Source organism: Ranitomeya imitator, chromosome 6 (genome assembly GCF_032444005.1).
Source record: "Ranitomeya imitator isolate aRanImi1 chromosome 6, aRanImi1.pri, whole genome shotgun sequence".
NCBI lineage: Eukaryota > Metazoa > Chordata > Amphibia > Anura > Dendrobatidae > Ranitomeya > Ranitomeya imitator.
In genome coordinates this window covers 65,366,100-65,390,390 of record NC_091287.1, presented here as the reverse complement: position 1 = coordinate 65,390,390, position 24,291 = coordinate 65,366,100, and positions in this window count along the sequence as shown.

The window sequence follows — 24,291 nt, the reverse complement described above, 5'->3', positions numbered from 1 at the left end:
ATGAATGAAATGAAACTCTATGGCAGGAGACCCAAAAGGACCCGATTATTGACACAGAGACATAAAAAAGCTATACTGCAGCTTATAAAATGCAAGCGAGTAAGCCAAAATCCTTCTGGGTAATCTTCTTGTGGACAAATGAGATCGAGGTAGAGCTTTTTGGTATAGCACATTACTGTCTATTGAAAATGGAATGAGACCTACAAAGAAAAGATCACAGTATCTACAGTCAAATATGGTGGTGGCTCAAAGATGTTTTGTGGTTGTTGTGCTGCCTCTGGCATTGGATGACTTGACTATGTGCAGGCATCATGAAATCTGGAGATTAGTAAAAGGATTTTGGGTCTCAATATAGTGCTTAGTGTCAGAAAGTTGGGTTTGTGTTCCAGGTCATGGGTCTTCCAGCAGAAAAATGGCCCTCAACATATTTCAAGAAGCACACAGAAATTAATGCAAACAAACTGCTGGAGAGTTCTCAAGTGGCCTGCAATGAGTCCACATCTAAACTCCATTGAATGCCTAGGGATAGATCTTAAAATTGCCGTTGTGAGAAGGCCCCCTTCAAATATGAGAAACTGAAGCAATTTGCAAAACTTGCAAAACTAGAGTGGTCCAAAATTCTAGTTGAGAGGTGTAAGAATCTTGATGATAGAAAGAGATTGATTGCAGTTATTTATTCCAAAGGGAGTGCAACTAAATATTAAGTTGAGGGTGCCAACAATTTTGTCTGACCCATTTTGGGGGGTTTTGTGGTATATTATGGCCAATTTGCCTTTTTTTTTTCATTTTTTTGTGTTGTTCCAATACACACAAAGGAAATAAACATGCACATAACAAAACATGAATACAGTAACTGCAATAATTTTCTGGGAGGAATACTTCATTTTCTAGAACAATTTCAATTGTGCCAACACTATTTGTCTTGACTATACATCCACTCATTGCTGACTACCTATGTATTGATTTGGGGATTTGTTTCAGTTTTTTAATTGTGTATTTACCTGCCAGGCAATATTCCTGACATATGCTTGTTGGAAGGCTCTAATATAATGTGAACATGCCACTTAGCTGAGATTTACCAGCTAAAGTATTGCTGTTTGTTGCTCATACCGTCACATGGCAACAAACTCCAGTACGTTGACCTTTTGTAATAGTTGAAGAGTAACCCTAATTTAGACTTAACAGAACTTTTCCTCCTAACAATCAAAAATTGGATTTATATTGTCATGTCCTATATCTATTTCTGAAATGTCCTTTTCAAGTAACGTTTGGAAGGTAGCCATAATATTCTCTTTTCTTGTGTAGGATACATTGTGATTTGTTTTTAAGAGTATTATGCATATATTTATCACATAAAAAGTCTTCATTCACAGTAAGTGAATTTTCTTGTCCTTCAAGAAGAAAGGAATGTCAACTAGGATATAATTTAAGAGATACAAACACAAACTTTGGAAAGTATTTTGGCAATTGGAAAACAGCAAAAAAGTTTCTGAGTTTGCACTTTATCATACTTTTATGTCCTTCAAGTATTTTCAATACAGATTGAAGCTCTGCATTTCGTAAATTTTCAAATCAAGAACAGTACTCCGACTCATTTGGCCTATATTTCCTTACCAGATATGCTGTAGGCTGACTTCCACCTAATGGAACATCATATATAGTTGAGAAGGCTACATTAATAATCAGGCCAGTTATGTTCATGAATTGCTGATGGCAATAGAAGACAAGAATATTGCAAGCTTTTTTTTCCGATGGTCAGCATAAAAAAATCATTTAGGTCGATCAGCACATTATCTTCAGTTGGTCCATGTGTTGTTCGTGCAAGGTCCATTATTCACATGGTCGGCAAACAGACCAAAAATAAACAAGTCTGAATGAGTCCTTAGATAGAGTATTTGATGCAATGCATTTTTTTACCCAAAGCCAGCAGTAAATTGAAAAAGAAAGAAACATATAAAGGATGAACGTCTTTATTTTGCATATTTCTCTTCTGTGTCTGGTTCAAAAAATGCATCAAAATATGCCACAAAACTCTGTATGTGATTTCAAGCCTATACTCCTTGTTTATTCAATCAGAAAACTGCAATGAAAAAAATCCTGCCTGTGTGAATTTAGCCTTAACTTAGCAAATCAGATGGACACTTTTTTTCTTAATTTATTTGTTCTTATGTCAACACAAGACACAAGAACAATATTTGTTTTGCTTCTTTAAGTATAGTGCTCCGATCACAATTTTTATCCTCCTAATATAGTGCAGTTATCATGTTATATAGCACTGTGTACTTACAATTGCTCATTTTACCTTTCTACCCAAATAATTCTTCTCTTTTATCTGCTCTATGTAGAAAAAGGAAGTCTCTTTTCCCTGCATTTATCATCCCCTTCTTCAACTCCTGACTCAGCTGCTCCTTCCTCCTCTTGCCCCAGACTTTTGCAATAAATGATGACTCATGCAGGTAAAAGAGACTTCCAATTTCTATATTAAGCTTAGCAGGATTTAATCACTTTATGTCATAGACCTAATGTAAAAGACAAGAATTGACTAGATAGAGGGGCAAAATGAGCAATTGTAAGTACACAGTGCTATATAATGTGATGTCTGCAATATATTAAGAGGATAAAAACTTTGATGGGAGAAGGAGGGCTTCTTTAATCCTCATTTTTCATGCATCTCCAACTCTCTGTTGTTCTGTTGTTACATAAAAAATAAATCCATGATTTGTATATTTACTATAAAACACAATTAAGCGAGCAAAGTCATCCATATATTAAACATTTCAAGACATGATATAGTAATACAGTATTGAGTGTTGAATATTTTACAGGCTTTTCAGAATTATTAAAAAATTAATGAATAGCACATGAAGACCTCAAATTAACTTACTTAGTGTTCCAAGTTTTTTTTTAATTCTAATTTGCTGAAAACGTCAATTTTCTAATTCCTAATATTTCTAATATGTCTGTAGGCAGAGTCGCAGCATAATAAAAATTTCAGTATAATTTAAGTCATCACACTAAATATATCAGAGAATATATAAAGCTGGATTTCTGCTCAGCAATGAACAAAGGATATGAGCCTTCTGCAGTGCTGACTATTCAGATGTTACTTTTTATTTTTTGTAATGCTTTGAAAGTTATTATAATTTTTTTACTTTTATTATACTTTTTATAATTTTATGACTATAATATAATGAAAATGTTTTCTTGTTCTAATATATTTTATGTTTTAAACTTAACTGACGTTTCACCCAAAACCCAAGTAAAAGCAAAGTCTTGCTGTTCTCATTCCCCACAAAATAAAACTACTTTTGCTGCACATACCAGTATAATATGTCCAGTATAATCTCAATTCTTATACTCAGTAACTTGCTATTCACTCTTATTTTAATAGGTTGTTTTTCATCATCTGCAATTTTGCCAGCACTATGCAATCTGGAACTTCCTTTCCAAAACTTTGCAGCATTCATTGCCAATGTTATTTTCTAACGGCTTGCAGTGTTTTTTAACATACAAAACAATTACCGCAAATTCTATAATTCATCTCAGTATCTCAGCTGTGACAGATTACAGTTGACATAATTTAGCCAATCAACGAGCTTTATGGCTGTGGGCACTTCCGGCCACATCACAGCATGCCATGCTGTGATTGGTTGGAGCACCATGAGCCCAGACCTGTTAAATTTAAAAAACGATGTGTGGTTCCCTTTATTTTTTATAACCAGCCAAGTGAAAGCAGACAGCTGTAAAGTGATCTTATAATGTTGGGAAGGGGCCAATATCCGTGGACCTTCCTAGACTATTAATATTAGCCCGCAACTGTCTGTCTAGCCTTTACTGGTTACTAAAAATGGGGGGACCCCCAAAAAATGATGGGGGGATCCCCAAAAAATAATGTGGGGTCCCCTTTATTTTTAATAACCAGCAAAGGCAAAGCATACAGCTTTGGGCTGATATTAATAGGCTTGGGAGATCCATGGATATTGTCACCTGTCACCTTCCCAGCCTAAAATGATTAGCCTTCAGCATCCCCAGAAATGGCGCATCCATTAGATACGTCAGTTTTGGCGCTTAGCCCAGGGGTTAACTGGCGCTGACATCAAACCCAGGGGTTAGTAGTGGAGAGGCGTTTGTTAGACACTGTCAGCAGTGACGTCACCATTCATCATTTCATTCTCGAGCTGCCCTCTTAAGACGCGGTGACAGTGAACTGAGGTAACCTTACTAAAGTCACCTCAGTGTCTCAGAGTGCAGTGTGACACCTGTCAGCGGCTACTGCTCCAGTCTATTGAGCTTTATTCTCTGAATGGGGCTCCATACACTGGATCATGGAGTAAGGGATCATCGTGGGACCTCGATGTGTTCAATGGTGGACCAGCATGAGTTTTTTTTATAAATGGGTGACATAAAAAAATTTTTGGGTAGGTTTTTTCAAATAAAGGACTTTTGTGTGTGTTTAATCCTTTTGACTACTCAGTTAGTTTTGGGTGTTTTTTTGACAGGCGCCTCTCCATTACTAATACCTGGGCTTGATGTAGGGGGATTGTGACATTAAATAACTACAGGGCATATATCCTATCTATTCTATGTATTCTATCTATTCTATGTATTCATTATTTCCCTATCCACAATTTTTTGCATGGCAATTGTCCTGCTTTTACCCCCATTTTGCTTTCTTTTGAAGCCCACTCCCCATTTTACAGCACCAAAGTTTGGGTCCCTATTGGTTTCTATGGGTTTGAATTCGGGGTCAAGTTTGGGAACTCAAACCAAACTTTGGACTAAAGTTCGGCCGAACTTCCACGGGTACATACTTACCTACCGCTGTCTGTCCTCCAGCGCTGTGCTCTGCTCTCCTCCTGCACTGACTGTGAGCACAGCGGCCGGAAAGCAGAGCGGTGACGTCACCGCTCTGCTTTCCGGCTGACCGACGCTCACAGCCAGTGCAGGAGGAGAGCAGAGCACAGCGCTGGAGGACAGACAGCTGTAGGTAAGTATGTAGTGTTTGTTTTTTTTTACTTTTAGGATGGTAACCAGGGTAAACATCGGGTTACTAAGCGCGGCCCTGCGCTTAGTAACCCGATGTTTACCCTGGTTACCAGTGAAGACATCGCTGAATCGGTGTCACACACGCCGATTCAGCGATGTCTGCGGGGAGTCCAGCGACCAAATAAAGTTCTGGACTTTCTTCCCCGACCAGTGACAGCACAGCAGGGGCCTGATCGCTGCTGCCTGTCACACTGGACGATATCGCTAGCGAGGACGCTGCAACGTCACGGATCGCTAGCGATATCGTCTAGTGTGACGGTACCTTTAGGGACTTCAACAGCCAATTCCACCAGCACCTCGCTTCTATGACCTGAGTGCACACTAATTCTTCCTTTATTATAACCAGATTTTGAAAAGAATGGAGGATTCAAATTTTCTCTTCTTCAAAAAGTGTCTGCATCACCAGGAAATGTATCAATAGTGATTAGTAACACCTATATAATTACTGAAATACACAAGTGTCTACAGTCAAAACAAATAAAAGCGGAAATATCATAAGTACAACATTATGTGAAGAAACTATTATAAATATTTTCAGTCTCACATTCTGTCAAACGTCTGAGCATGGAAAGGGGATCCAGTCTGGGGGATATGCAGGATTCACAAAGGAAAGTTTCCAAGAGCATTGGTGTTCTTGACAGAGACTGTAAAATCCACTCTTTCTTAAACCCCTGATTAATCTCACTTTACTAACTTTCAACATGTACTGCATCACACATTTTTGCATAGGGTGTAGTGATGAGTGAGTATACTCGTTGCTCGGGTGACCTCTGAGTATTTGTTAGTGTTCGGAGATTTAGTTTTCTTCACGGCAGCTGAATGATTTACAGCTACTAGACAGCTTGAATACATGTGAGGATTCCCTAGCAACCAGGCAACCCCCACATGTACTTAGGCTGGCTAGTAGCTGTAAATCATTCAGCTGCGGCGATGAAAACTAAATCTCCGAACACCAACAAATACTCGGAGGTCACGGAAAACCCGAGCAACGAGTATACTAATAGGGTGGCTTCCAACCTTAACCTAAGTTCTCACGAAGCAGAACAAGATGATATTTTGGCCCCAAGTGCCACATTATCATATTTTTATGGATTCTGGATGTTTTGAGGACTCAGACAATATACTGCTTTGCACCCACTTAACCATATTATTGCTGGAAAGTGTGATGCTCTCCTGCCCTAGGGTCATATATATGGATGAGCGGATCCTAATGAGTTGGGCCTATGAGCTATTGTATCTTTATTCTGCTTTTCTCCGGACCTCAGGCCCTTATCAATCTGCAGGCTTCTCATACGGTATATAAAAATGCATAAAAGTTACTCAATAATACAACCACAAATAAAGTTATCAAATCAAATTTTGCTGCAAACATTAAAAGACCTTTGTAGAACATATTCACTTATGTCAATTTTATTTTTTGTGTGTTAGATGCAATAGAGCAGTAAAAATATTTGTGACTTATAATTTTCCCAGGAATATCCTGGACATTTTGAGATATTTTCAGAAGTTTCTGTGGCTGAAAATCACTTTTATTCTCCAGAGTATATTGTCTTGGTGAAAAGCAGCTGAATATCTGCAAGCTCAATTCAGATAAAAGTGTAAATTCCAGAAATTTCAGCTACAACACTGCGGCAGGTAAATATTACTTTTTCTAGTTATAATTTCCTCCCTAAATGTGTTAGTGCTCAGTTAAACATCAGTGACTTTTCACATACCGAAATAAATTTCGAGTTTTGGATCCAAGTTTCATCAGTGACTGATACGTGTGCCCGTTTTTATCATGAGTATTTCATCAGTGATTTTCAAGTATGGAAAAACTAATTACAAAGCTTCTCCTGATAACATCTGTGCAATGTCCGTATATTTACCCGACGCTTAGACTTTTATGGCTTATTTTGATCTCTGACAGAGATTAAAAATGGACACGTTTCTGTGATTATTTTGCGGACACACAAATTGCAAAAAAAATGAACATGTGAACAGCTCTATAAATTATAATGGATACATGTTCTATCAGTGTAAACTACAGATAGAAAATGTTTATGAAAATCGAACATCTGACTGAGGCCTTAAACTTCGGTAGAGGCTTCAGGTTGAGTAATTCGACGATCTTGCAAAATGACAGCATGAGATGCAACTAGAGAACCCAAACAGCAAAGGTCAGCGTCCGTACTGAACACCTGCTCTTCGGGCACAAACTCTGAACATGGACTTCACCAGAAAGTCTGTGTTACTGTTCGGGTTTGGCCCCCCAAACACTGGGTGTTTGTCACGCTGTCATGTGCATGACAGTGCAGCAAACACTGCTTCTGATCGGCAGTAAAATCATTACCGCTGGTCAGACATCCACGGTTGCCATGCTGTCACATGACAGCGTGAGCCCGCAGCTGTGATTGGAGGTATAAAGTTTACCTCCTGTAACTGGTGTCAGTTGATGGGACTACTGCTCCCATCAGCTGACACCTACTGCCACTAATAACAGAAAGCTTATGGTAGTATTCATCAGCCAGCGCTCCCACTGTAAATAATAAAAAAAGGCATGGGTTCCCCTGTATTTTTCATAACCAGCCAGGCAAAATTCACAGTTGGGGCTTCAAACCTCATCTGTCATCTCCAGCAAGGCTGGTTATTAAGATTAGAGGGGAACCCACTCTTTAAATTATTTAAATAAATAATAATAAAAAAAACAATGTGCCCCCCCCCCCTCTCTTTTTGACAACCAGCCAAGCTAAAGAAGACAGATAGGGGCTGGTATTCTCAGGCTGGTAAGGGACCATGGATATTGCTCCCCTAGCCTAAAAATAGCAGCCCGCAGCCACCCAGAAAAGGCTCATCTATTAGATTAGTCAATTCTGGCTCTTTGCTTGTCTCTTCCCACTTGCCCTGTAGTGGTGGCAACTGGGGTTAATATTTGTGGGGTTGATGTCACCTTTGTATTGTTTGGTGGCATCAAGCTCATAGATGAGTAATTGAGAGGCATCTATAAGACACCTCTCCATTACTAATCCTATAGTTATATTCTAAATAAAAACACATCCACAATATAGTACTTTATTTGAAATAAAACAAAACACACTGTTCAATTTTTGTTACAAATAACAAACGCAGTTATACTCACCTAACACCTATTCCACCTACATCAACCCCACTAATATTAACATTATTACAGGAAGAGGTCCAGGATGGAGGAGGGATATTATTACAGGAAAGGCACCGGATGGGGAAAGTTATAGGATGACAGACATTATTACAGGATGGAGACATTTATTACCAAAAAGGGCCAGAAAGGAGGACATTATTACAGGAAGAGGCCAAGGATGGAGAAGGAATATTATTACAGGAAAGGCACCGGATGGGGAACGTTATCACATTATCACAGGATGGAGACATTATTTCTGAAAGAGGCCAGAAAGGAGGACATTATTACAGGAAGAGGCCAGTATACGGGAGACTATTAGAGGATGGGAGACATTATTACATGGAAAGGCTAGGATCATAACATTATTACAGGAGGAGGCTAGTGTAGGTGGGACTATTAGAGGATGGGAGACATTATTACATGGAAAGGCTAGGATCGTAACATTATTACAGGATGAGGAACTTTAATTCATGAGGGGTGAACACTAGGGTTGAGCGAAACGGATCGTTCATTTTCAAAAGTCGCCGACTTTTGGCAAAGTCGGGTTTCATGAAACCCGACCCCTGTGTGGGGTCGGCCATGCGGTACGCGACTTTCGTGCCAAAGTCGCGTTTCGTATGACGCGCTTGGCGCCATTTTTTTCAGCCAATGAAGGGGCGTGGGCAGAGTGATGACATAGGTCTTAGGGGCGTGGACGCCTATCGCCATGTTGTCGCTTGTGCGCTGTAGCGATTTGCACTGTGTAACACCAGCTTTTCAGTTCAGGGACGGACGGAGGGGAGAGAGAGAGAGAGAGAGAGAGAGAGAGAGGAAAAAAATAAAAATAAAAAAATAATTGCCATTGGCTTTGCATTGGGTTTCGTGTTTCGGTCGATCCTCGACTTTTCGCCATAATCGGCCGATTTCACTCGACTCGACTTTTGAGATAGTCGGGTTTCGCGAAACCCGGCTCGAACCTAAAAAAGTCAAGGTCGCTCAACCCTAGTGAACACGTCTTTATAAGACCTGAAATGCTACAATGGCCCACCCATCTGACCAACATGCAGTGTGGGTCCAGGTCCAATTTTTGCAGCGGGCCAATCGGACACACTATGTGTTACTACACTACTATAAAACTTCAAGCTTCAGCATGTCTTCTCATTCATGAATGTAGCATATAGTACATCAGCTGGAGAGCATCACGGAGTTCAAGCTTGCCATTCATTTTAATGATATAAACATATTTTCTCTTTACTAAGTTCCTTTATGCACAGAGTCTGCCTGAGTGAAGTGGATATCTCAGTGTTTATCGCAAGAAATTTCAGAAGCTTAGAATCATACCTGTGATTGTCTACCAAGCACCAGGAGATGTCTGTAAAAATAAAGCATTCCAAGCCTTGGGATTACAGGAGCAACAATTAAAATAAATCCTTAAAGCTGACCTCTTTTCCAAACCTCATTTTTCTTGCGCAGGAAACTATTCTATACTTATGTACCAATTTTAACATAATCCTTAAGCCCAACATAAGCAAACAAAGGCTAAAGGAGATGTCATCTTTTCCTAATAGTGGTGACAATTGTAAACATGAGGTCTTTGTGTCCCAGGAGATAGTTAATTTAGAAATGGAACGATAATTCACAAGGCCTGGAAGTTGAAAAGTGAAAAGTGATGGGGTTTTTATAGACGCACCCTGCCACTCAAGTACTTTCACATAACACTGTGATCAGTCAGACATCAAAGCTGCTTTATATCCTTTATATTTGGAAAGAAGAGAATAGCTCTGATTTAACCACCTAACATTTGCATGCAATAAACCATATTTACCAGTACAGATAGTGGCTTCAAAAGAGTTTTTGCAAAATTTTTAAAAATAATAATTTATATTTAATCTTACTTTCATTATTTTTTTCTTGCTGTTCCCTCATCATCGCTGTTTGGGTCCCTCGCTGCAAAACTGCCTACATTCCTGCATGAAGATGTGGGGAACACCCATCATTTGAGTGGAGCAGTCAGTCACCGGTCGCTGGAGTGACATTACTATAGCAGACATGTTACTGCAGCAATCAAGAAAAAAGCCAGTACCAGATAACTCATCTATGGTAGCAGAGAGGTAACTTAACTTTTAATCTATATTGTTAAAAAAAAACGAAAAAAGGCATGCCTCATAACTAACATATACCAACACCACACCTTTTAAAGGTATCTTGTCAAGTGACAAAACACTATTAATCTGCAGATATGGGGTTAATCTGCAGGTTAATAGCTTTCTGAACCTGCCTGGTGCTGGCATTTAAAGCCCCGCTGCCGGGAGGAAATTAACTTTATTCCTCCCGTTAGCATTCTGGTTTCAGTCACTGGGGTGGCGACGGCACTGATTCAGTCATCCCTCTGTGTAGAGATAGCAGCAGTTGTAACCACGTCCCCTGCATTGACTGACAGCCGACCCTTATACTGAGATGCTGTCAGTCAATGGTGTAGCGCGGTGCAGGGCGGCAGCTGCGGGAGATGCACTCGTCTTCCCCTGGTATGCTCCGATGCGCTGCATGAAAGAGTTGGTCGTGGCTGGGTGTTGGTGCTGTGAGTGCCTTGTACCCATGCAGGCCACCTGCAGCCAATGGTGTTGGCCGCCCAAGACCATAGGTTTCAGTGTTCAATAAAGCGGAGTTCCATTTTAAAACACAGTCTTTACTGAACAGTAACTCGGTAAGGGTCATGTACAAGAGATATCAGGTACAATGTCTTATGCATGGCAGAGCTCGGAAAGGAAGGAGCGCCTTTTGGAATGCAGACTTAGATGGATTGGTCTGCAGGTGTCACGTTGCATTTGCAGAGCCCCTGATGTACCAAAACAGTAGAAATCCCCACAAGTGACCCCATATTGGAAACTAGACCAACCCAAGGAACGTTTCTAGATGTGTTGTGAGAACTTTGAACCCCCAATTGTTTCATTACAGTTTATAACGCAGAGCCAAGAAAATAAAAAATATTTTTTTCACACAAAAAATGTTTTTTAGCCCCCAAATTTTTATTTTCCCAAGGGTAACAAGAGAAATTGGACCCCAAAAGTTGTTGTCCAATTTGTCCTGAGTACGCTGATACCCCATATGTGGGGGGAACCACCGTTTGGGCACATGGCAGAGCTCGGAATGGAAGGAGCGCCTTTTGGAATGCAGACTTAGATGGATTGGTCACGATGCATTTGCAGAGCCCCTGATGTACCCAAACAGTAGAAACACCCCACAAGAGATCCCATATTGGAAACTAGACCCCCAAGGAACTTATCTATATGTTTTGTGAGAAATTTGAACCTTCAAGTGTTTCACTACAGTTTATAACGCAGAGCCGTGAGAATGAAAAATCATTTTTATCCACAAAAATTATTTTTTATCCCTCAGTTTTGTATTTACCCAAGGGTAACAGGAGAAATTGGACCTCAAAAGTTGTCCAGTTTATCCTGAGTACGCTGATACTCCATATGTGGGGGGGACCACTGTTTGGGTGCATGGCAGAGCTCAGAAGGGAAGGAGCACCGTTTGGAATGCAGACTTAGATGGATTGGACTGCAGGCGTCACATTGCATTTGCAGAGCCCCTGATGTACCTAAACAATAAAAAAACACAAGTGACCCCATATTGGAAACTAGACCCCCAAGAAACTTATCTAGATGTGTTGTGAGAACTTTGAACCCCCAAGTGTTTCACTAGAGTTTATGCAGAGCCGTGAAAATAAAAAAGTCCCCCAAATTTTTATTTTCACAAGGGTAACAAGAGAAATTGGACCCCAAAAGTTGTTGTCCAATTTGTCCTGAGTATGCTGATACCCCATATGTTAGGGTAAGCCCCTCTTTGGGCACACGGGAGAGCTCGGAAGGGAAGGAGCACTGTTTAACTTTTTCAATGCAGAATTGGCTGGAATTGAGATCAGATGTCATGTCGTGTTTGGAGATCCCTTGATGTGCCTAAACAGTGGAAGCCCCCAATTCTAACTGAAACCCTAACCCAAACACACCCCTAACCCTAATCCCAACTCTACCCATAACCCTAACCACACCCCTAACCTGAACATGCCCCTAACCCTAACCCCAACCACACTCCTAACCCCAACACACCCCTAACCCCACAGACCCCTAACCCTAATCCCAACCCTAACCACACTCCTAACTCCAACACACCCCTAACCCTAATCCCAACCATAACCCTAACCGCACCCCTAACCCTGACACTCCCCTAACCGTAATCCCAACCGTAAATGTAATCCAAACCCTAACCCTAACTTTAGCCCCAACCCTAACCCTAACTTTAGCCCCAACTCTAGCCCTAACTTTAGCCCCAACCCTAACTGTAGCCCTAACCCCAACCCTAGCCCCAACCCTAACCCTTGCTCTAACCCTAGCCCCAACCCTAAACCTGGCCCCAACCCTAACCCTAGCCCTAAACCTAGCCCCAACCTTAGCTCCAACCCTAACCCTAGCCCCAACCCTTGCCGTAACCCTAGCCCCAACCCTAACCTTAGCCCCAACCCTAACCCTAGCCCTAACCCTAGCCCCAACCCTAGCCCCAACCCTATCCCCAACCCTAGCCCTAGCCCCAACCCTAACCCTAGCCCCAACCCTATCTCCAACCCTAGCCCTAACCCTAGCCCTAATGGGAAAATGGAAATAAATAAAAAATTTTATTTTATTATTTTTCCCTAACTAAGGGAGTCATGAAAGGGGGTTTGATTTACTTTTATAGTGGGTTTTTTAGCAGATTTTTGTGATTGGCAGCCGTCACACACTAAAAGACGCTTTTTATTGCAAAAAATAGTGTTTGCGTCCACACATTTTGAGAGCTATAATTTTTGAATATTTTGGTCACAGAGTCATGTGAGGTCTTGTTTTTTGCGGTACGAGTTGATGTTCTAATTGGTACCATTTTCGGGCATGTGACATTTTTTGATTGCTGTTTATTCCAATTTTTGTGAGGCAGAATGACCAAAAAACAGCTATTCATGAATTTCTTTTTGGGGGGTGCGTTTATACCGTTCCACGTTTGGTAAAATTGATGAAGCAGTTTTATTCTTCGGGTCAATACGATTACAGCGATACCTCATTTATATCATTTTTTTATGTTTTGGCGTGTTTATACGATAAAAACTATTTTATAGAAAAAATAATTATTTTTGCATCTGTTTATTCTGAGGACTATAACTTTTTTATTTTTTTGCTGATGATGCTGTATGGTGGGTCATTTTTTGCGGGACAAGATGATGATGATGATGATGATGTTTTCAGCGGTACCATGGTTATTTATATCCGTCTTTTTGATCGCGTGTTATTCCTCTTTTTGTTCGGCGGTATGATAATAAAGCGTTGTTTTTTGCCTCCTTTTTTTTATGGTGATCACTGAAGGGGTTAACTAGTGGGACAGTTTCATAGGTCGGGTCGTTACAGATGCGGCGATACTAAATATGTGTACTTTTATTGTTTTTTCTTTTTGTATTTATGGGAACAATTTTTTTTTCTTTATTTAGGAATTATTATTTTTTTTACATGTGTGATTTTTTTTTTTTACTTTAAAACATTGCCCCGGGGGGAGGCATCATGTTACAGGGTCAGATCGCTGCTTTGCAGAGTCAGATCAGCGATCTGTTAGGAACTGCAGGGACGCTTGCAAGCGCTTGCTCTGAGCAGGCGCTTGCAAGCCACTGCAAGACACGGAAGCAGCCCGCGGCCATATTGGATCCGGGGCCTGCAGGGATGAGGAGGTAGGAGACCCTTGGAGCAACACAATCACATTGCATTGCTCCGAGGGTCTCAGGGAAGCATGCAGGGAGCCCCCCTCCCTGCGCGATGTTTCCCTATACCGCTGGAACACTGCGATCACCTTTGATCGCAGTGTGTTGGGGGTTAATGTGCCAGGGGTGGTCCATGACGTAGTGCCGTATGTCAGCTGCAATAGTCAGCTGACACCCGGCCACGATCGGCCGCGCTCCTCCCATGAGCGCAGCTGATCGCATATGACATACTATCCCGTCACTGGGAATTAAGTCCCAGGTCACCTCGACAGGATAGTATGGGATTAAGGGGTTAAACCCTCCACCCCTCAAGTCTGTTTCCATCTTCATGACCAGGCCAAATTTTATAATTCTGAACAGTGTCACCAGTGCCACTTATATGTGGTATTAACTCTGGAATGTTTCAACGGATTATTTGTAAAAAGAATAATAAATAAAAATCAGAAATTGGGGGAAAATTAAAAAAATGTTGCATCTTTCACAATTGTTATTTTTCATGTCCTTAAACCAGAGAGTTATGTCACACAAAATAGTTCATAAATAACATTTCCCACATGTCTAATTTACATCAGCACAATTTTTTTAACATTTTTTTTGCTTTAAGAAGTTAGAAGGGTTAAAAGTTGACACGCGATTTCTCGCATTTCATTTGAAGTTACTTTGAGGGTACATGACACAAAATAACCAAAATTGACACCATTTAAAAAACTGCACCCCTCAAGGGGAAGACAAGTGCCTCACCTGCAGCTACTGCCCTGCACTGCATTACACCAGCACTAACTGACACCACATTCAAGAAGTTTATTAACTCTTCACAGAAATTAATGGAATGTGGAAGGAAAAAATTAACATTTAACTTTTTTCACAAAAATTTTATTTTAGACCCAATTTTTTTTTCACAAGAGTAACAGGAGACAATGGACCCCTAAATTTGTTGTGAAATTTCTCCTGAGTATGCTGATACCCCATACGTGGGTAAAACTATTGTTTGGGTGCAAAGCAGGGCTTGGAAGGGAAGGAGCACCACTTGAATGCAAAATTGGCTGGAATCAAGAGCGGAAACCATGTCGCATTTAGAGAGCCCCTGACGTCCCTAAACAGTGGAAACCCCCCACAAGTAACTCAGTTTTTGAAGCTAAACCCCTCAAGGAACTTAACTAGATGTGTGGTGAGCAGCTTGAACCCCCAGGTGCCTCACAGAAATTTATAACACTGAGTTGTAAAAATTAAGTATCAATTTTTTCCACAAAAAATTTTTTTTAGCCCCAATATTTTTTCACAAGGGTAATATGAGAAAAATGTATCCTGAGTACGCCCATACCCAATATGTTGGGAAAAACTACTATTTGGGTGCATGGCAGGGCTTGGAAGGGAAGGAGCACCAATTTACTTTTTGAATGGAATATTGACTGGAATCACTTGTGGACGCCATGTCACACTTGGATAGCCCACAGCTCCCCTATACACAGCATGATGGGCCCACAGCTCTCCTATAGACAGTATAATGGGCTCACAGTTCCCCTATACGCAGTATGATGGGCCCACAGCTCAACTATAGGCAGTATAATGGGCTCACAGTTCCCCTATACATTATGATGGGCCCACAGATATTCTATACACAGTATTATGGGCCCACAGCTCCCCTATACACAGTATGATGGACTCATAGCTCCCCTATAGCCAGTATGATGGGCCCACAGCTCCCCTATGGACAGTATAATGGGCTCACAGTTCCCCTATACACAGTATGATGGGCCCACAGCTTCCCTATGCACAGTGTGATGGGCCCACAGTGGGAGCAGCAAGCAAGCTTAATGCATAAATCCTGACTATCAATTTGGTTCATTCCTCTAATACACAGCAACATCCGTGTATTCATTAATACAAATAGGTTCTGTTAATCCTAGCGCTGCATTTTGTTAGGTTTCTGTTAATTTTGACAACAACAATAAAATAGTCTGCAGCACAATTTGTGATGTAATCAAGGCCTGATGTAATGAGATGACATTACCAACTAAAATACTCACAGTTAACTTGGCCGCAGTATGTGAGATACAAAATATGGATTTTGAGCCCATTTGAAGCAAGAACTGATGTAAATTACAGTAAGGCAATATATATGAACAGCACTGCCAAATATTTTGGCACTATATAAGAAGCAGAAATAATAATTATTTTTAGTTCATTCTATCTTAAGTAATTCGATTTGTTCATATTTTTTATATCTTATATAGAAAAACATGTGTTATACCGTATTTCCCAATGAAAATTGAGAAATCTTTTCCAGTTTTTTTTAATAGCAAATTTACTTTTAAAGTTGATTTTTCTACTGAGCCGAGTAATTGTAATCAAAGATTGGGAAACAATGCAAAGTGAATACATTAATACCATTTATTATCTTTTCCAGGCACATTATAACAAGTAAAATCGGAAAGTAGGCATCTGGTAAGCAAAAAAAAAAAAAGAATTAGTCGGCATCTTATATTAGTATCATCATTTAGGTCAAAGACACACAATTATAATGTGATTAAATGGCAGAATAGATGATAGACTCAAATATGTGTGTGCTTTTATATTTGCCTGTCACAATAATGATAAGACTTCCTTACCACAGTCACTGCGCTGTTCCCATCAGTTTAAGCACAACTGGATATGGTTAATTTGTACTCTAGATTTTCACTATGTTAACAGTAATTTTCAGAGACATGGTAATTACACTTCATTCAGAATATCCTATTGTCTTCACAGACAGACATGGAATGTAACGTGTATTTTACTGGAGCGTCGGATTCATCATTCCTTAATGCTGTTATGTAACAAGATGTCTTTCGAAGACAATACTGTATGAAAACAGTGATATATTCTGGGTCATGTCACTTTCTGTAACTTATTTATGATCTTGTAGTGCAGTTTATATGTGAAGAAACCTGAACTGGTGAAAAGAAAATTCAACGGGTTTGTCTTACCATAACTAATGGTACAGCTGCAATTAAAATGATTCAACCCCACATTGCAAATTAGGTTTATTAGCAACATTTACAAAAACTTTCTGCTGTTTTCAATAAACTAATCAATCAAGAACAATATAAATAGCTCAACACAACTAATAGAATAAGTGATTTCTCCTAACTCAATACAAAATGACTCTTTTAACCCCTTCATGATCTTTGACATACTCATATGTCATGGTTGGGTAGGGGCTCCCGATATTTGATGTATGGATATGTCATCGAGTTTGGCTTACGTAATAGCAGAGCCTTGGTTGTCACTGCCAGGAGTGGTTCCTGCACTGTCCCCAGCTGTTTAAATGCATAAATGCTGCAATCAATATCGATCGCACCATTTGGGAGGCTAGGAGAGGCTCCCCTCTCCCTTTCCGATCGGCGCCCCCACGTCATCATCATCGCCATGGCCCGATCATTTGTGATATTTCAGTTTTTCTTTATTAATAAATTTGAAAAAATTTGTACATTTCTGTTTTTTTTCAGTCAAGATGGGGTGCAGAGTGTACATTAATAAGAAAAAAATGAACTTTTTAGAATTTACCAAATGGCTGCAATGATACAAAGTGAAAAATTTAAACCCTTAACCCCCGGAGCTCTTTTCGGTTTTGTGTTTTCGTTTTTCGCTCCCCTCCTTCTCAGAGCCATAACTTTTTTATTTTTCCATCAATATGGCCAAGTGAGGGCCTTATTTTTTGCGGGGCGAGTTGTACTTTTGAAAGAAACCATTGGTTTTACCATACCGTGTACTAGAAAATGGGAAAACAATTCCAAGTGCGGTGAAATTGCAAAAAAAGTCCAATCCCACACTTTATTGTTAGGTTCACTAAATGCTAAAACTGATCTGCCATTATAATTCTCATTATGAGTTCATAGACACCAAACATGTCTAGGTTATTTTGTATCTAAGTGGCAAAATAAATTCCAAACTTTGCTTAAAAAAATTGCGCAATTTTCAGATACTCGTAGCGTCTCAATTTTACATGATCTCGGGTTGGGTGAGGGCTTATTTTTTGTGTGCCGAGCTGATATTTCTAAAGTCACCAATGACCTACTAACTGCCAGGAGCAAGCGACACTACTCTGTCCTCCTTCTCCTGGACCTGTCTTCCGCCTTTGACACTGTAGACCACTCCCTTTTGCTACAAATCCTCTCATCTCTTGGCATCGCAGACTTGGCCCTTTCCTGGATCTCGTCATATCTGACAGACCGAACATTCAGTGTCTCCCTCCCCCACACCACCTCCTCACTTCGCCCCTTGTCAGTCGGTGTTCCTCAAGGCTCTGTTCTAGGACCTCTACTCTTCTCCATCTACACTTTCGGCCTGGGACAGCTCATAGAATCCCACGGTTTGCAGTACCATCTCTACGCTGATGACACACAGATCTACCTCTCCGGACCTGACCTCTCCTCCTTGCTTACCAAAATCCCGCACTGTCTGTCTGCCATTTCAGCCTTCTTTTCTGCTCGCTTTCTACAACTGAACATGGACAAAACAGAATTCATCATCTTTCCCCCATCTCACTCTACCCCTCCACCAGACCTATCCATCAATGTCAATGGCTGCTCACTATCCCCAGTCCCACACGCCCGGTGCCTCGGGGTGATCCTCGACTCTGCCCTCTCTTTCAAGCCACATATCCAAGCCCTTGCCTCCTCCTGTCGTCTCAAACTCAAAAATATTTCCCGGATCCGTGCTTTCCTTGACCGCAACACTGCAAAAACGCTAGTGCATGCCCTTATCATCTCCCGCCTCGACTACTGCAACCTCCTACTCTCTGGACTCCAATCTAGCACTCTGGCACCACTCCAATGCATCCTACACTCTGCTGCCCGACTAATCCACCTGTCCCCCCGCTATTCCCCAGCCTCTCCCCTGTGTCAAGCCATTCACTGGCTTCCTATCGCCCAGAGACTCCAGTTCAAAACCCTCACACTGACATACAAAGCCATCCACAACCTGTCTCCTCCATACATCTGTGACATGGTCTCCCGGTACCTACCTACACGCAACCTCCGATCCTCCCAAGACCTCCTTCTCTACTCCCCTCTCATCTCTTCTTCCCATAACCGCATCCAAGACGTCTCCCGTGCTTCCCCCATACTCTGGAACTCTCTACCCCAACACATCAGACTCGCGCCTACCATAGAAACCTTCAAAAAGAACCTGAAGACTCATCTCTTCCGACAAGCCTACAGCCTGCAGTGATCCTCAACCTACTGAACAGCCACACAGCCAGCTCTTCCCTCTCCTAGTGTATCCTCACCCACCCCCTGCAGACAATGAGCCCTCGCGGGCAGGGTCCTCCCTCCTTATGTACTCATGTGCCTTGTTATCTGCTCATGTTTAATGTATTTGTCTATATTTGCCCTGTATTCACATGTAAAGCGCCATGGAATAAATGGCGCTATAAAAATGTATAATAATAATAATAATATTTTTAATGATACCATTTCGGTGCAGATACGTTCTTTTGATCGCCCGTTACTGCATTTTAATGCAATGTCGCGGAAACCAAAAAAATTTAATTCTGGCATTTTGAATTTTTTTTCTCACGGCGCCATTTAGCGATCAGGTTCATTCTTTTTTTTTCATTGATAGATTGGGCGATTCTGAACTCGGCGATACTAAATATGTGTAGGTTTTATTTATTGTTTTATTGTTTTATTTTGAATGGGGCCGAAAGGGGGTGATTAGAACTTTTATATATTTTTTTCATATTTTTAAAAAACATTTTTTTTTACTTTTGCCATGATCGACTTTGCTACATAGGAGCGATGCACAGATCGCCCCTATGTAGCAGAATTACAGCATTACTATGAGCACCAACCACAGGGTGGCGCTCACAGCAATCTGGCATCAACAACCATAGAGGCCTCCAGGAGACCTTTGGCTGTCATGCTGACGCACCGCTGACCTCCGATCACGTGACAGGGGTCAACGGTGCATGCATTTTTGGCCCAATGGCCAGAAGTTCTTGTTAAATGCCGCTATCAGAGTTTGACAGCGGCATATAACTAGTTAATAGGTGCGGGCAAATGGCGATTCTCCTGCGCCTATTGTGGGCACATGTCAGCTGTTGAAAACATCTGATATGTCGCAGCTTTGAGATGGGCTCACCGCCGGAGCCCACCTCAAAGCGGGGGTACTAACCTTGGACGTACTATTCCGTCTGATGTCAGCAAGGGGATAAAGGGGTCTGAATACTTTCCATATCCACTCTAAGTGCTCAGATTAATGTGATCCAAAATTTTATGAAAAAAGGTTCCCAATAAAACTCAATCCATAAAAAAAGTTCCCAAATCCCCGGTATGCCTAAACCACATTTAGCATCCACATGTTTGGCATTTTTGTAGTGATGAGAGGCTGCTTAATTTACGAGGTGCGTGTCTTCAGAAGTTCAAGCTAGGCACAATGTACAAGTATGTGCACTACAATGTAAGCGCACTAAAATGACAGATTTGCAATTTTCACTCCGCAACATCCACTGCTGCTCATTTCTGGAAAACACCCATGGAGTCATAATCATCACTACACCTGTAGATAAATTCCAAGAGGGGTTTAATTTCCAAAATGGGGTCACTTGAGGGGGTATTCTGCTCTTCTAGCAATTAGGGGCTTTGTATATGGAGTCTGCAAACTATTCTATGATAATTTGTTCTCCAAGAGTCAAATAGTGCTTCTTCCCTCCCTCCCGAATTTCGCTGTGTGGCTAAGCAGTACTGTCCAGCCACATATGTGTTATTGCCACATTCAGCAGAAATTCTGCAACTAATTTTGGAACCATTTCTACACATTTTCCCATGTGAAACTGTAAAATCTGGGGCTAAAACAAAGTTTTGGTGGTAAAAATGTAATTACGGTATTTTTTCTTCACTGACAAAATGTTATCAATTTCTGAGACACAATTACCTAATTAATATGATCTCTGCAGCCTTAGATTAATTAATTGACATATGTAGTTTGTAAAATGGGGTCACTTATGAAGGTTTCTGCTGTTCTGGTACCTCAGGGTCTCTGCCAATTTGACATGGCACCCTCATACTATTCTGGCAAACTCTGAACTCTACTCTATATGGCTCTGATACTCTTCTGAGCTTTGTATTGGCCTCAAAAGTAGTTTTTGACGACATATGGGGTATTGGCGTATTGCATAGCAAATTGTATGGCCATTTACTCCTATTATCCCTTTTGAAAATTGAAAATGTTGGGGCCAAAGCAATATTTTAGTGGTAAATTGATAATTTTACAATGACTGAGGTAAATGTTATACAACTCTGTGAATCTCCTGAGCGTTAAATTGCTCACTACACCCCTAGATGTATTCCTCAAGAAGTTAGTTTAGTTTTCAAAAGGAAGTCTCTTGTGGGGGTTTCTGCTGTTTTGGCATGTCAGGGGCTCTTGAAATGTGACAAGGCATCCACAATCTATTGTGCTTCAGAATTCAATTGGCGCTCCTTACCTTCCAAGCCCTGACATGTGTCGAAACAGTTTTCCACTATATATGGGATATTGGCATACGCAGGAGAAATCACACAACAGATTTTGGGGTCTATTTTCTCCAGTTACTCTTCTGAAAAGGAAAAATTTGGGACTAAAGCAACATGTATTTTTTACTTTTTCAGCTCAACATTATAAAATTCTGTGGAGCATCTGTGGGCTCAGGGTGCTCACAACACCTCTAGAGAAATTCCTTGTGTGGTGTAGTTTCCAAAATGGGATCACTTGGGGAGGTTTTACTCTGTTTAGGTATATCAGGGGCTCTGCAAACGCGACATGGCATACGATATCTATTCCAGACAATTTTGCAATCCAGCGTTTTGTGGGAAAAAGTAAAATTTTAATTTTTTTCCTTCCACATTGCTTTAATTCCAGTGAAGCCCTTAAAGGGTTACTAAACTTTTTGAATGTGATTTTGAGCACTTTCTGTAGTTTTGAAAATGGTGTCTCTTTTTGGTATTTTCTGTCACATAGGCCCCTCAAAGTAATTTAAAATGGGATGTGGTCCCTAAAAAAATTGGTTTTCTAAATTTTGTTGGGAAAAATAGAAATTGATGATGAACTTTTAACCCTTCCAGCTTCCTAACAAAAAAAACTTTAAAAAATAATGCTGATGTGAACTAGACATGTGGTAAATATTATTAACTATTTTGTGTGATATACTGTTGCTATATGCTTTAAAGGTATAAAAATTCAAAGTTTGAAAATTGAAAAAAAAGTTCAATATTTTCACAAATAAAAGCAAATCATATCGAAAAATTTTTTACCAGTAACATGATTTACAACGTGTCATGATCATGAAGCATTCTCTGATTCACTGTGATGTGTTGAAACGTTCCAGTGCGATAACCGCATAAAGATTAGAATTGAAAAATTTGGCCTGGTCAGGCAGGTAAAAACAGACTGGTGGGTGAAGGAGTTAATAACTACTGCAGTCTCACAATTATTCACCCCATTTCTGACAAGGACCTTTAGGACAACAGCCGAAGTTGCTCTATTGTCTTCCACTGCAAATGAAGTTCATAGCTAGACACTAGCTTTTGACAGCTTTTCTGCTCCTGGGTAATAGCATCCATTTCAGTAATGTTCTTAGGTTTGCCTTCTACTACCACCTTTTTCATATCCTGTCAAAGATTTTTCATGCAGTTCAAGTCAGTAGACTATGATGGCTGTCACACTCGCAAGTAGTTCATGTGGTTCATGGACTCACTGTGCCACAGGGTCGGGTCTGCCTAGGAAGGAGCATAGGTACATTGCTACCTGGTGTTCACTGGAGCTCCTGATGGTGGAGACAGGCTGAACTGCAGGTAGCCGCTAGGTACCACTCCTAGGCAGTCCCCGATACTGCAACTGCTGACCCCAGTGTCGGGTTTGATGACACAGACTCGGGTTATGTTCAGGCTGGAGTGATTCAGAAACTGCTTTTAGCAGTCTGGATGCACAGAATAATCATACGCACATGTACAAACCCACAAGTGTCGGATACTGGTTCAGGCACCAGCCGCACACATTCCGGGGCATGAGGTTCAGGCACTGGCTGCACTAGGACCAAGGAATTCTGGTTCAGAACTGATCATACATGGACTGAGGGATGAGGTTCTGGCACTAGCTTCACTAGGACCAGGGACTTCAAGTTCCAGACTGATCGCACATGGCCCATGGCACGAGGTTCAGTTCTGGCCACATTAGGACCAAGCGTTCGGGTTCAAGATGGTGGCCTCACCTGGACAAGGGGTTTGAGTCCAGGACCCTGGCTACATCAGGACCAGGGGTTTGGGTTCAGGACAATGGCCACACTGAGACCAGGGGACCTTACAACTGCACTGGTAGAACACCACACTACCTAACGACTAGAGGTGTTGCTTGTTGACTCCTAAAGGGGAAGGGAGTATACAAGATGCCTCCCAGCTATTGGCTTTCAGCCATCTAGCAGGGGTACACTAACAATAAATGCCTCTCAACTAGTGATGGGCAAACCCCCCCCCTCCCCCGATGTTCGGGGTTGGCAGGTGCACCCAAGTTTTTTGTAAAGTTCGAGTTCTGGGCCAGAGATGACATAAACTTCCGTCTGAACCCTGAGCACGGACTTTACATATGTGGGATGGGGCAGGAGAGCTGTAAGAAAAAGCAGAAAATTAATAATAAACATTATAATTATACTTACCTGTCCAGCGGCGTGTCCTCCCATCCCGGTGTCTCCCGGATGCATCTCCTTCCGGGGCCGTTCATTAACTGCTGGCACTATTCACTGCACTCGGCAGTCTTCGGCTTTTTCCAGCAGTGTTTTTGCGGTGACATCACCACGCGAACACTGCCGGAAAAAGCCAAAGACAGATATCGGCAGAAGGTAATGAGCATAATGAGCGGCCCTGGAAGCAGATGCAGCCAGGAGACAGCGGGACAGGAGGACCTGTTACTGGACAGGTAAGTATAATTATAATGTTTATTATTAATTTTCTGCTTTTTTTACAGCCCAAACTGGACCCGAACTGTAACACGGGTTTTCCCATGGCTCCCTGGCTTTCTAGGTAATTTCCCACGATCTATGAACAGCCAGCAGAGGGCGCCTCACCGCAAATGAAGCTAAATATAGATCATTGATCTATTTTTAGCCTCATTCCCTGGGGTTTTGCAGCGAGGAGCAGCCTGCATTAGCACAGCTCCTTGCTGCAAAATGTTTTAACCCCTTCAGAAGGATTTACATCGTTGGACGTTACAGATCTGCGGAGGGTAAGTATATTGTTGGTTTATTATGTTTTTTTACTCACAGAACGAGGGTCTTCAGTGACTGGATTGGGCGTTGAATAAAATACTGCAACAACCATTGTTTTTATTTCATTAAAATAAT